A 10298-nucleotide genomic window follows, 5' to 3' on the forward strand; every position below is an offset into this window, starting at 1 on the left:
TTATTCTTTATTTTTCTACAGTCTCTTTGAGAATTTAGAATAATGGGAATTAGCGATGAGGGCAGTTGAATGTTCTTCCTGCAGAATGTGGGAGGTCAGGGTCACCACTAGTGTCCCTGCTGACTTCCTCTGCAGCAACTGCACCCAACTCTAGCTCCTCAAAAATCATAATAGGGAACTGGAGCTGGAGCAAATCCGTAGCATTTGGGAGGCAGAGGGGATTATTGAGAGGAGTTGCAGGGAGGTAGTCACACCTCAGGTGCAAGAAAAAGGCAGATGGGTTACAGTCAGAGGACGGAAAGGGAACTGGCAGGCAGTGCAGTGATCCCCTGTGGCTGTTCCCCTCAAAGCAATTATATTGTTTTGATACTGTTGGGGGCGGGGGGAGGGGGTGGTGGTGGTGGAAACGACTTACCAGCTGTAAGCCATGGAGTACAGGTCTCGGGCACAGAGGCTGTCCCTGTTGCTTACAAGGGAAGAGGGAAGATGAGCAGAGAATTAGTCATTAGGGATTCCATAGTTAGGGGGACAGATATAAGGTTCAGTGGGAACAAGAGACACTTATGGTTGGTGTGTTGCCTCCCATGTGCCAGGGTTTGTGATCCTTGAGGGGAAGGAGCAGCAGCCCCAAATTGTGGTCCACATGGACACCTAGGAGTAGGGATGTGGATTTAAGGCTGAAATTCAGGGAGCTAGGGTATAAGCTTAGTGCTAGAACAAACAGTTACTATTTCTGATTTGTTGCCCATGCCACGTGCTAGCAAAGTGAGGAATAGGGAGAATGAGGAGTTGAACACATGGCTACAAGGATGGTGCAGGAGGGAGGATTTTGGATACTTGGATAATTGGGGCTCATTCTGGGGTAGGTGGGACCTCTACAAATGGGATGGTCTATACCTGGACCTTGCTAATGCTCTTCAGGAGAGTTTAAACTAATTCAACAGGGGGATGGGAACCTGAATTGTTGCTCCAGTGTACAGGAGGTTGAGAGTAGTGAGGTCATAAATAAGGTTTCAAGGTCATGAGAATGTACCAGCAAGCAGAAAGGTGGTTTGAAGTGTATCTCCTTCAACACCAGGAGCATCTGGAATAAGGTAGGTGAACTTGCAGCATGGTTTGGTATCTGGGACTTCGATGTTGTGGCCATTTCAGAGACATGGTTAGAGCAGGGACAGTTATTGCAGGTTCCAGGATTTAGATGTTTCAGTAAGAACAGAGATGGTAAAAGAGGGGGAGGTGTGGCATTGTTAGTCAAGGACAGTATTACGGTGGCAGAAAGGACGTTTCAGGACGCGTCTAGAGGTAGTATAGGTTGAGGTTAGAAATAGGAAACCCCTAATGGGAGTTTTCCATAGGCCACCGAATAGTTCCAGAGATGTAGAGGAAAGGATAGCAAAGATAATTCTGGATAGCAGTGAGACTAACAAGGTAGTTGTAATGGAGAATATTAACTTTCCAAATATTGACTGGAAATACTATAGTTTGAGTACTTTACATGGGTCAGTTTTTGTCCAATGTGTGCAGGATGGCTTCCAAACACAGTATTTAGACAAGCCAACAAGGGGCAAGCAACAATGGATTTGGTACTGGGTAATGAACCTGGCTGGGTGTTAGATTTGGAGGTAGGTGAGCACATTGGTGATAGTGAGCACAGTTCTGTTATGTGTACTTTAGCGATGGAAAGGGACAGGTATATACCACAGGACAAGACTTACAGCTGGGGAAAAGGCAATTATGATGCAATTAGGCAAGATTTAGGATGCATAGGAAGGGGAAGGAAACTGCAGGGAATGGGCATAATTGAAATATGGAGCTTATTCAAGGAACAGCTACTGCGTGTCCTTGATAAGTATGTACCTGTCAGGTAGGGAGGAAGTAGTCGAGCGAGAGAGCTGTGGTTTCCTAAAGAAATCGAATCTCTTGTCAAGAGGAAGAAGGCAGCTTGTTAGGATGAGACGTGAGAGCTCAGTTTGGGCACTTGAGAGTTACAGTTTAGCCAAGAAAGGCCTAAAGAGAGCTAGGAGGAGGTAGGAGGGGTCATGAGAAGTCACTGGCAGATAGGTGTATCAGGAATAAAAGAATGACTAGAGAAAGATTAGGGCCTATCAAGGATAGCAGTGGGACGTTACGTGTGGAGTCCAAGGAGAGAGGGGTGGTGCCATTGGAATTTTTTCGACAATATTCACTATGGAAAAAGATAATGTTGTCAAGAAGATGACTGAGATACAGACTACTAGATGGGACTGAGGTTCACAAGGAGGTGGTGATAGCAATTCTGGCAAGTGTGAAAATAGATAAATCCCCTGGGCCAGGTGGAATTTATCTTCGGATTCTCTGGGAAGCCAGGGAGGAGATGCTGAGCCTTTGATCTTTATGTTGTCATTGTCTACAGGAATAGTGCCAGAAGACTGGAGGATAGCAAATGTTCCCTTGTTCAAGAAGGGGAGTAGCAACAACCCTGGTAATTATTGACCAGTGAGCCTTACTTTGGTTGTGGGTAAGATGTTGGAAAAGGTTATAAGAGGTAGGATTTATAATCATCTGGAGAGGGATAAGTTGATTAGGGTTAGTCAACACAACTTTGTAAAGGGTAGGTCATCCCTCACAAACCTTATAGAGTTCTTGGAGATGGTGACCAAACAGGTGGAAGAGGGTAAAGTGGTTGATGTGGTGTATATGGATTTCAGTAAGGCATTTGATAAGGTTCCCCATTGTAGGCTATTGCATAAAATATGGAGACATGGGATTGAGGGTGATATAGCAGTTTGGATCAGAAATTGGCTAGCTGAAAGAAGACAGAGGGTGGTGGTTGATGGGAAATGTTCATCCTGGATTTCAGTTACTCGTGGGGTACCGCAAGGATCTATTTTGGGTCCACTGTTGTTCGTCATTTTTATAAATGACCTGGACGAGGGCGTAGAAAGATAGTCAATTTGCAGATGACACTAAGTTATTGCAGGTAACAGAGGGACATAAATAAGCTGCAGAGCTGGGCTGAGAGATGGCAAATGGAGTTTAATGCGGAACAGTGTGGGGTGATTCACTTTAGAAGGAACAACAGGAATAAAGAGCACTGGGCTAACGGTAAGATTCTTGGTAGTGTAAATGAGCAGAGAGATCTCAGTGTTCATGTAACAAGATCCCTGAAAGTTGCCACCCACGTTGACAGGGTTGTTAAGAAGGCATTTGGTGTGTCAGCTTTTATTGGTAGAGGGATTGCGTTTCGGAGCCATGAGGTCATGCTGCAGCTGTACAAAACTCAGTGCGGCAGCACATGGAGTATCGTGTACAGTTCTGGTCACCACATTATAGAAAGGGTATGGAAGCTTCGGGAAAGGTGCAGAGGAGATTTACTAGGATGTTGCCTAGTATGGAGGGAAGGTCATATGAGGAAAAGCTGAGGGACTTGAGGCTGTTTTTGTTAAGACTGAAGAAGGTTGAGAAGTGACTTAATTGAGACATACAAGATAATCAGGGTTAGATAGGATGGACAGTGAGAGCCTTTTTCCTCCGATGATGATGGCTAGGATGAGGGGACATAGCTTTAAATTGAGGAGTGATAGATATAGGACAGATGTCAGAAGTAGTTTCTTTACTCAGAGTAGTAGGGGCATGGAATGCACTGCCTGCAACAGTAGTAGACTCGTCAACTTTAAGGGTACTTAAATGGTCATTGGATAAACAAATGGATGAGAATGGAATAGTGTAGGGCAGATACGCTTCAGATTGGTTCCACAGGTCGATGCAATATCGAGGGCCGAAGGGCATGTACTGCGCTGCAATGTTCTATTTTCTAGTGCAAATTCCATGAACAAATGAAACAACGCTGGAGTGGGATCGGAATTGTCAGCCTTCTGACTCAGGCTAGAGTGCTGCTTGCTGGTTCAAGTGGCTGCTCCAGTTACATTCAGAGCCACAGTATTCAAATTTCAAAGTATTGCTTTGTACGGGAGTGCGCTGGAGTGTGACAGGCCACTCGTATGAAAGCATTTTCTCCTCACGGTTAAAGCAAATTGAAGATAATTTTTGCATTCAATTCAGAGCATGAAAACCAAGAGTGAATTTTATTGCAGTGGACACTCAGCCAATATAAATCTGCTTCACAATAGGTTATCTAATTAGGTTTTAAGTCCGTGAGCTGAAGAGAGGGACTGTAATACAAAAGGAGACTAGTTTCACATGTTTTTTTTATTTCTCACAGCTCTCCTGACAGTTGTACAGATCTGTATAAGAACATATTGCATACACACAGATATGAGGCCAGAAACTGAAACCATACAAAAATGTTCTAATCAATGCACAACTACTAGTATAAAAGTTTGCAGCTGAACCCAGTGCTCACCGCTGACTAGTATCAATCAATCATTTAAATACATCGTAAAAATACAATCTTTCAGCAATTGGAGCTTTTGTGCAGACTACAAAAAAGGGAATTTATTATAATACTTGATTATCTTTAACAGGCAGTTTTGTTAATGAGTTGTGGGGACAATTCCCATTTCGAAGGGGTAGTGAGAGGGAGGGGTCTATTTGATTCTGAAGTTGGTGGAGGTGTGTTTATATAAAGTGATGTACACTGTTGCTACCACTGTACTTTTTTCACCATATTTTAGTACACATTACATAGTCGTTTTATATCACATTACATCTAAAAACACTTTCACTGACGACTCACTTGTATTCAAACTTCTTCCGTGCAGTTTTGTTTTGTTGGGCAGGAGAGAAGGCGGAGGCTGGTTGGAAGAGACGTGACATTGGGTGTGAAGGGACAACACATCCACATTTCTTCATTATTGCCCTGGCATTCTTTGCCTCACGTAGTGCTTCGCGGTTGCTCGGGGGAAGGGCTGAGAAGGCATGAGGCCTTTTGGGAGTAAGCAGCTGATTGTGTTAGGCAAGTTCAATGCTCAGGATCTTAACCTGCATCGCTACAGTCAATTTTACTAGTTTGTTAAATTCAACTTTCTCTTGTGTAAAACCTAGAACTTTCATTCCAACAACAAAAGGTAGCTCCCTTTCGTGGCACTAGGACTACACACTACACAACATAATAGGAAACTTTAACGTATCGTGGTTCCATAAATACTCGCCTACACAGACATTTATCTACATCATATTATGGTTAAGAGTTCAGTTTTTGTCATAGAAACTGATCTTGCCTTTGGAATTAAATAATTGGGCCTGTGCAGTTTGCAACTGCTTTGCCTTCCCTTCCTCCTCCATTTCCATCAACAGATGTGAACAGAACTTTGAGCAAGAGAGAGCATGAGACAGACAAACAGAGGAGAGTGCGTGGAAGGCAACTCAAGGAAACCCACTGTACGTTAGGAATGTTCACCTGCTGTTGAATGACTTGTAAAGGGCCACGGGCAGCTCAGGGTCATAGTCAATGAGGGGACCCACTGAAGCTCACCTGCGGACACTGACTTTGTTTTTTTGGAACAGCAGCAGGACGCTTTCGATCTGTGCAAGGAATCAACGAATGAAGCCTGACTTTGCAATGCACTGAAGAACAGAGAGTCAACTCCCTCCGGGAGTCTGTTTCTTTCTTCCTCCCCAACTTTGCCCTTTGTGTCATCTGTTTGCTGGGAAGTAGTTCGGATCAAGGTAGTTGTAACTGGTGTCCTGAGACATGCAGTAATCTCTGTCCAGAAATGTCTCAGCCTTATAGACAGGGTCCAGTTGGTGGTCAGCTTTGTGAGTCTCCGTTTCATACAGGCTAAAGAAATAGAGGAACAAACAAAATAAAGACAATGAAACAACTTGGTGAGATTTGAAATTGCCTTTTAGACACGTTAACCCCAACTGCTTGTAAAGTACATACGATAACTACAAAGATGAGGACATGCTTCAGGGGAGGTGCCCAGAACCGAACACACTACTCCAGCATGTCGCCTAACGAGAGCTTTTCACAATCCCTGGTGATAAATATTTATATCTGCTCGCTAGTTTTCATTCATTTCCGCACACAGCTTTCGAAATCTCACTGCTATTCCACAGTTCCTTCCTCTGTAACACATGGTACTCTAGCCTATCAAAAGGTCACACTCAATTTTGGAAGTTCCAACTGACTACAAGCATCGGTATCCTTTTGAGCAATGAGGATTTAAAATCTCCAATTCCCTTTTGTGGAAGAAGTTCCAAGTGGTCCTTCCTCTGCATCAACCCTATTGAATCTTAAACAGCTTGATCACATTGCCTTCAATCTTCTTATTCAAGTGAATAGGATTTGAATTTATGGAACCAATCCTCAGCCTAATCTCTCAAAAGCCCCCAAATGGAATCTGGGATTGGAGACAACGATAGCTGCCAGTGACTGATCATGTCTTTCGTTCAGTCTAATGTGGCCTCAGAGACCAGTAGTTGCTTCCCTGACTACTCAGTGCCCCCTGTGCGGAGTTAGTGTGATTCAAGAGATCAACCCGTCTTCTGGAAGTTACAGGCAAAACGTTTCACCCATCTTTAGAAGACAGGATGTAAAATTATTGATCCATTATGCTATACTTGTGAATCCTGGAATCGTTTTGTCCAAATCACTCAACATTACCATTAGAATTGCAAGTTTCAAAGGTGTATCTTGGAGTGCTCACTGAAGTACGCAATGCAAATAACTGAAAGCCATTTCAAACAGGTAACTCAATAAGTATAGATAACAGAAAATAAGTATGTAAATGCTGGGAACAAGAGAAAAATAAGTGGTAAAAGCAGGAGGCAGCTCTGCCTAGAGAGGAGACAGATTGATATTTCACAGACATTTTGTCAAAAATCTCTGACAAAAGATCATCTACCCAAAACCTGTTATTAAGTTCACAGACATTCATGGAAAAGGGCAAAGTAATCACAGAAAGTGACATTCAAAATTCTAGCAACACTTCAACCTGGTAGTAAAGAAATACATTTATTAAAATTTTGTAGCTCGGTCCTCATCCTCTTTGTCAGATCGTGGATCTCTACGCACATTACTCGCGCCCAACAGTCCGCTCAAATTTCAATGAGTCCACCTTTCTCAAACTCCTGGGGGCTACAATGGACTAGGAACTGAATCGGATGTGCCACATAAATACAGTGATTGAAAGAGCTGCTCAGAAACTGAAATTTCTGAAGCAAATCCCCCAAACTTGTCTACCATAGAGTCCTAGAATCTCTACAGTGTGGAAACAGGCCCTTTTTACCCAACCAGTCCACACCGACCCGCCGAAGACTAACCCACCCAGACCCATTCCCTTATCCTATTACTCTACATTTACCGACTATTGCACCTAACCTATGCATCTCTGAGCACTATGGGCACCTAACCCCCACACCTTTGGAGTGTGGGAGGAAACTGGAGCACCCGAAGAAACCAAGATAGACACAGGGAGAATGAACAAACTCCACACAGACAGTCGCCCAAGACTGGAATTGAACCCAGGTCCCTGGTGCTGTGAGACAGCAGTGTTAACCACTGAGCTACTGTGCCACCCTAGAGGTCTTCAACACAATCAATTCTGATCCAATTTTCCAGCACTTGGCCCATAGCCTTTAATAAGTCTGGACTGTAATAGAGTATTCACCACAAGCCTGGATGAGTGCAGCTCCAAAAAAGACTCAGCAATGTCACGACCACCTCAGACTAAACAGCCCTCTTGATTGGCACTCAATCCACCACCTTGAACATTCATGTTCTGCACCACATATACCACCTTCAAAATGCACTGCAACCAAAGCTCTTTTAACAGCACCTTGCAGATCCATCACCATGATCATCCACAACCTTGACTTAGGAGACATACCACTGTTTCTTCACTGTCACTTGGTCAAATTCCTGCAGCACCCTTCCAAACAGCACCATCGGTGGACCTAGGCTTTATCACCACCCTCCCAAGACCAAATAGGAATCAGCTTGTTGTCTTGTCCATAAATATTTTTAAAATAAATTATGTAATTAGGAGCATTCACATAGAACATTAATGTCTTGCAATCACAGTAACTTACCAGTCTGAACAACTGTCGCAGAAATCAACCGAACTCTCTGGTGGGCAGTCCTGACAATGCCAACGTAATCCAAGAATTGGTTCTGTGCCACAGTTGTCACACTATCAATTAAAAAGACGGGAGTAGAGGTCAATAGAACTGCCTTCTTTCTCAATTATTTTAACAAACAACTTAAATGTTTGTTTCTGACCTGTATCTGAAATTCACCAACACTTTCCACTCTGCAAAAATATTTTAAACTAAATTAAATCAGCTAAGGTAATACTATTGCATAGTATTGAATTTACATAGCAAAAGCCATTCTGACAAGACCAGATGATCAATCTGTTGCTGCTAGAGTTAAGACGATAAGATGTAAGAGCAGAAAATAGACCATTCGTTCCATCGAGTCTGCCCTGTCGTTCAATGAGATCATGGCTGATAACCCTCAACCCCACTTTCCTGACTTTTCTCTACATTCCCCGACTCCCTTACTGACTAAAAATGTGTGTGTTGTAAATTCTTGTACATTCACTTACCTCATCCAATTCACTATTATATATACTAAGTAACTGTGGCCCCAGCACTGATCCCTGTGGCACTCCATTATAGTTACAGGTTGCCATCTTGAAAATGCTATCCTTATTCAAATCTTCTAATAATTACCAATCTTCTATCCTTGCCAATATATTATCCAGAAAACCCTGGGTTTTTATATTTTTAAGTAGCCTTATCAAACGTCTTCTGGAAATCCAAATACATTACAATTCCACGGTCCCCTTCATTTGACCTGCTTGTTACCTCCTCAAAGAATTTGAATAAATTTGGCAGGAATGATGACTCTGCTTGATTACGTATTTCAAAATGCACCGATATTACATCCTTTCATAGACTCTCCAATATTTTCCCAATTTCAGGTATTAAGCTAACTGGCATATGGTTAAGTGTATTTTTTTTTGTCTCCTTCCCTTTTTGAATAACAGTGTTATTTTCAATGTTTTCCTAATCATCTAGGATTTATTTTTTCCCCCCAGAGTCTAAAGACACTTGGAAAATTATCACCAATGCTTCCACTATCTCTTTATCTATTTGCTTTAATACCCTAGGATGCAACCCATCACACCTTTTAGCCCCATGAGTTCCTATTAATTTTTTTCTGGTGATAGTTATAGTAAGTAGGAGCAGAAGGAGGCCATTCAACCTATCAAGCCTGCTGCACCATTCGATATGACCATGGCTGGACCCTGCTCCTGCTTTCTGCCTGTATCCTTTATTCTCATTCGCCCTTTACTTCCTTCCCACTTTTTGCTTCTGTGCTTGGCATTTTCAGAATCCTATTAATCTATTGTGAAGACGGATGTGAAATACTCAGCTCCTCTACAATTTCCTGGCTCCCCAGCCTCACTTTCTATGGAACCTATGATCACTTTGGCCCTTTTCCCCCCTCCTTTCTCATACACTTAAAGAAACAGGTGTACCACAGAGTTTTATAATACTTGCTGGTTTACTCTCTAGTTTAAAAGGGACCACTTCTTCACACAGAGGGTGGTGCAGGTATGGGGCGTGCTGCCAGAGGAAGTAATGTAGGTGGATATAATTACAGCATTTGAAAGGCATCTGGATGTGAAAGGGATATGGGCCAAATTCTGGCAAATGGGATTAGATTAGGATATCCGGTTAGCATGGACAAATGGACCAAAGGGTCTGTTTCTGTGCTGTATATCTCGATGACTCTTAAAGTTATTTGCTACCTTTTTGTGGTCATTCTTTGATTGGCTTTTAAAACTTTTACCATGCCTCTGGTTGTCAACTAATCTTTTGCCACACTGTACCGTTCCTTTCAATTTAATTATACTAGAGTCCTAATATTCACTGAACAACACTATACAGCAAACAGTTCCACCACTATTTGACTACCACTTACAGCTGGTTCTGCTATAACGCGCTTCTCTTCAATGCAAATTGGGTATAACGAGATTGAAGAATTTAAACATAGAAAATAGAAAGGTACAGCACACAACAGGCCCTTTGGCCCACGATGTTATGCTGAGGTTTAATCTGAATGTAAAATATGCACCCTTCAACTCACTGCTGTCCATGTGCATGTCCAGCAGTTGCTTAAATGTCCCCAATGACTCTGCTTCCACCACCACAGCTGGCAACGCATTCCATGCATTCACAACTCTCTGCGTAAAGAACCTACCTCTGATGTCTCCTTTATACCGTCAAACTGTGACTCCTCGTACCAGTCAATCCTGCCCTGGGGAAAAGTCTCTGACTATTGACTCTATCTATTCCACTCATTATCCTGTATACCGATATTTATAGAATGCGAACTTTCCTGA

At 42.7% G+C, this 10298-nt stretch overlaps 1 long non-coding RNA gene across 1 annotated transcript; it reads right to left on the reverse strand.

The window, feature by feature from the left end:
• Positions 1–4169: 4169 nt before the first annotated feature.
• On the reverse strand, positions 4170–9529 carry LOC122554136. Its single transcript, XR_006312920.1, has 2 exons — positions 7975–9529; positions 4170–5719 (listed from the first exon to the last, which is right to left on the reverse strand). It is a non-coding gene; the product is annotated as an uncharacterized LOC122554136 (long non-coding RNA).
• Between the last annotated feature and the right edge of the window lie 769 nt (positions 9530–10298).

Source organism: Chiloscyllium plagiosum, chromosome 11 (assembly GCF_004010195.1).
Source record: "Chiloscyllium plagiosum isolate BGI_BamShark_2017 chromosome 11, ASM401019v2, whole genome shotgun sequence".
NCBI lineage: Eukaryota > Metazoa > Chordata > Chondrichthyes > Orectolobiformes > Hemiscylliidae > Chiloscyllium > Chiloscyllium plagiosum.